The sequence below is a fragment of the Tenrec ecaudatus genome, unplaced genomic scaffold (genome assembly GCF_050624435.1).
Source record: "Tenrec ecaudatus isolate mTenEca1 unplaced genomic scaffold, mTenEca1.hap1 Scaffold_124, whole genome shotgun sequence".
Classification (NCBI taxonomy): Eukaryota; Metazoa; Chordata; class Mammalia; order Afrosoricida; family Tenrecidae; genus Tenrec; species Tenrec ecaudatus.
Genome location: NW_027457804.1, coordinates 414988 through 419349, shown reverse-complemented (window position 1 = coordinate 419349; position 4362 = coordinate 414988).

The following is a 4362-nucleotide window of genomic DNA, read 5'->3' as shown; positions in this document are numbered from 1 at the left end:
CCAGGGACTCCTCATTCCTTGGGTTTTGGGAGCCCCAGGCCTCGGGCGCCCCAGCCCTTGGGCTTAGAGAATCCCAGACCTGGGGTGCCCCAGCCCTTAGGGTTTTCGAGCCCCAGGCCTGGGGCGCCTCCGCCCTTACGCTTTGGGAGCCCCAGGCCTTGGGGCGCCCCAGCCCTTAGGCTTAAGTAGCCCCACACTTGTGGCGCCCCAGCCCTTAGGCTTAGGGAGCCCCTGGCCTGTGGCGCCCCAGCACATAGGCTTAGGGAGCCCCAGGCCTGGGTCGCCCCAGCCCTTAGGCTTAGAGAGCCCCAGACATGCGGCGCCCCAGCAATTAGGCTTAGGCAGCCCCAGCCCTGGGGCGCCCCAGCCCTTAGGCTTAAGTAGCCCCACACCTGGGGCGCCCCAGCCCTTAGGCTTTGAAACCCCAGGCCTGGGGCGCCCCAGCCCTGAGGCTTTGGGAGCGCCAGGCCTGTGGCGCACCAGCCCTTAGGATTTGGGAGCCCCAGGCCTGCGATGCCCCAACCCTTAAGCTTTTGGAGCCCCAGGCATCTGCGCCCCAGCCCTTAGTTTTAGGGAGCGCCAGGCCTGGGGTGCCCCCGCCATTTGGCGTAGGGAGCCCCAGGCCTGGTGAGCCCCAGCTCTTAGACTTAGGAAGCCCCAGGCCAGGGTCGCCCCAGCCCTTAGGCTTATTGATCCCCAGACCTGGGGCGCCCCAGCCCTTAGGCTTGGGAATCCCAGGCCTGTGGCGCTCCAGCCCTTAGGCTTAGGGAGACCCAGGCCTGGGTCGCCCCAGCCCTTAGGCTTTGGGAGCCCCAAGCCTGGGGCGCCCCAGCCCTTAGGATTAGGGATGTCAGGCCTGGGGCGCCCCAGCCCTTAGGATTTGGGAACCCCAGTCCTGGGGCGCCCCAGCCCTTAGGCTTAGGGAACCCCAGGCCTGTGGCGCTCCAGCCCTTAGGCTTAGGGAGCCCCAGGCCTGGGTCGCCCCAGCCCTTAGGCTTTGGGAGCCCCAAGCCTGGGGCGCCCCAGCCCTTAGGATTAGGTATGCCCAGGCCTGGGGCGCCTCAGCCCTTAGGCTTTGGGAACCCCAGTCCTGGGGAGCCCCAGCCCTTAAGCTTAGGGAACCCCAGGCCTGTAGCGCTCTAGCCCTTAGGCTTATGGAGCCCCAGGCCTGTGTCTTCCCAGCCCTTAGGATTTGGGAGCCCCAAGCCTGGGGCGCCCCAGTCCTTAGGCTTAGGGAGCCCCAGGCCTGAGGCGCCCCAGCCTTTAGGCTTTGGGAGCCCCAGGACTGGGGCGCACCAGCCCTTAGGCTTAGGGAACCCCAGGCCTGTGGCGCTCCAGCCCTTAGGCTTAGGGAGCCCCAAGCCTGGGGTGCCCCAGCCTTTAGGATTAGGGATGCCCAGGCCTGGGGCGCCCCAGCCCTTAGGCTTTGGGAACCCCAGTCCTGGGGCGCCCCAGCCGTTAGGCTTAGGGAACCCCAGGCCTATGGCGCTCCAGCCCTTAGGCTTAGGGAGCCCCAGGCCTGGGTCGCCCCAGCCCTTAGGCTTTGGGAGCCCCAAGCCTGGGGCGCCCCAGCCCTTAGGATTAGGGATGCCCAGGCCTGGGGCGCCCCAGCCCTTAGGCTTTGGGAACCCCAGGCCTGTGGCGCTCCAGCCCTTAGGCTTAGGGAACCCCAGTCCTGTGTCGCCCCAGCCCTTAGGCTTTGGGAGCCCCAAGCCTGGGGCGCCCCAGTCCTTAGGCTTAGGGAGCCCCAGGCCTGAGGCGCCCCAGCCTTTAGGCTTTGGGAGCCCCAGGACTGGGGCGCCCCAGTACTTAGGCTTTGGGAGCCCCAGGCCTGGGGCTCCGCAGCCCTTAGGCTTTGGGAGCCCCAGGCCTGGGGCAACCCAGCCCTTAGGCTTAGGGAGTCCCAGGCCTGGGGCGCCCCACACTTTAGGCTTAGGGTGCCCCAGGCCAGGGACGCCTCAGCCCTTGGGCTTTGGGAGCCCCAGGCCTTGGGCGCCCTAGCACTTAGGCTTTGAGAGCCCCACGCCTGGTGAGCCCCAGCTCTTAGACTTAGGGAGCCCCTGATCTGAGGCGCCACAGCCCTTAGTTTTACAGAGCCCCAGACCTGTTGTGCCCCAGTCCTTAGGCTTAGGGAGTCCCAGGCCTGGGGCGCCCCAGCCCTTAAGCCTGTTAGCCTCAGGCCTGGGGCGCCCCAGCCCTTAAGTCTGGGAGCCTCAGGCCTAGGGCGCCCCAACCCTTAGGCTTTGGGAGCACCAGGACTGGGACGGCCCAGCACATAGGTTTTTTGAGCCCCAGGCCTGGGGCGCCCCAGCCTTTAGGCTTAAGTAAGCCCAGACCTGGGGCGCCCCAGCCTTTAGGCTTAGGGAGCCCCATGCCTGCAGCGCCCCAGCCCTTAGGCTTAGGGTGCCCCAGGCCTGGGACGCCTCAGCAATTAGGCTTAGGGAGCACCAGGCCTGGGTCGCCCCAGCCCTTAGGCTTAGAGAGCCCCAGACATGCGGCGCCCCAGCAATTAGGCTTAGGCAGCCCCAGGCCTGGGGCGCCCCAGCCATTAGACTTAGGGAGCCCCAGGTCTGGGGCGCCCCAGCCCTTAGGCTTTGTGAGCCCCAGGCCAGGGACTCCTCATTCCTTGGGTTTTGGGAGCCCCAGGCCTCGGGCGCCCCAGCCCTTGGGCTTAGAGAATCCCAGACCTGGGGTGCCCCAGCCCTTAGGGTTTTCGAGCCCCAGGCCTGGGGCGCCTCCGCCCTTACGCTTTGGGAGCCCCAGGCCTTGGGGCGCCCCAGCCCTTAGGCTTAAGTAGCCCCACACTTGTGGCGCCCCAGCCCTTAGGCTTAGGGAGCCCCTGGCCTGTGGCGCCCCAGCACATAGGCTTAGGGAGCCCCAGGCCTGGGTCGCCCCAGCCCTTAGGCTTAGAGAGCCCCAGACATGCGGCGCCCCAGCAATTAGGCTTAGGCAGCCCCAGCCCTGGGGCGCCCCAGCCCTTAGGCTTAAGTAGCCCCACACCTGGGGCGCCCCAGCCCTTAGGCTTTGAAACCCCAGGCCTGGGGCGCCCCAGCCCTGAGGCTTTGGGAGCGCCAGGCCTGTGGCGCACCAGCCCTTAGGATTTGGGAGCCCCAGGCCTGCGATGCCCCAACCCTTAAGCTTTTGGAGCCCCAGGCATCTGCGCCCCAGCCCTTAGTTTTAGGGAGCGCCAGGCCTGGGGCGCCCCCGCCATTTGGCGTAGGGAGCCCCAGGCCTGGTGAGCCCCAGCTCTTAGACTTAGGAAGCCCCAGGCCAGGGTCGCCCCAGCCCTTAGGCTTATTGAGCCCCAGACCTGGGGCGCCCCAGCCCTTAGGCTTGGGAATCCCAGGCCTGTGGCGCTCCAGCCCTTAGGCTTAGGGAGACCCAGGCCTGGGTCGCCCCAGCCCTTAGGCTTTGGGAGCCCCAAGCCTGGGGCGCCCCAGCCCTTAGGATTAGGGATGTCAGGCCTGGGGCGCCCCAGCCCTTAGGATTTGGGAACCCCAGTCCTGGGGCGCCCCAGCCCTTAGGCTTAGGGAACCCCAGGCCTGTGGCGCTCCAGCCCTTAGGCTTAGGGAGCCCCAGGCCTGGGTCGCCCCAGCCCTTAGGCTTTGGGAGCCCCAAGCCTGGGGCGCCCCAGCCCTTAGGATTAGGTATGCCCAGGCCTGGGGCGCCTCAGCCCTTAGGCTTTGGGAACCCCAGTCCTGGGGAGCCCCAGCCCTTAAGCTTAGGGAACCCCAGGCCTGTAGCGCTCTAGCCCTTAGGCTTATGGAGCCCCAGGCCTGTGTCTTCCCAGCCCTTAGGATTTGGGAGCCCCAAGCCTGGGGCGCCCCAGTCCTTAGGCTTAGGGAGCCCCAGGCCTGAGGCGCCCCAGCCTTTAGGCTTTGGGAGCCCCAGGACTGGGGCGCACCAGCCCTTAGGTTTTGGGAGCCCCAGGCCTGGGGCTCCGCAGCCCTTAGGCTTTGGGAGCCCCAGGACTGGGGCGCCCCAGCCCTTGGGCTTTGGGAGCCCCAGGCCTGGGGCTCCGCAGCCCTTAGGCTTTGGGAGCCCCAGGCCTGGGGCACCCCACACTTTAGGCTTAGGGTGCCCCAGGCCAGGGACGCCTCAGCCCTTGGGCTTTGGGAGCCTCAGGCCTTGGGCGCCCCAGCCGTTAGGCTTTGAGAGCCCCAGGCCTGGTGAGCCCCAGCTCTTAGACTTAGGGAGCCCCTGATCTGAGGCATCCCAGCCCTTAGTCTTACAGAGCCCCAGACCTGGTGCGCCCCAGCATTTAGGCTTAGGGAGCCCCAGGCCTGGGCCGCCCCAGGCCTTAGGCTTAGAGAGCCCCAGACATGCGCGGCCCCAGCAATTAGGCTTAGGCAGCCCCAGGCC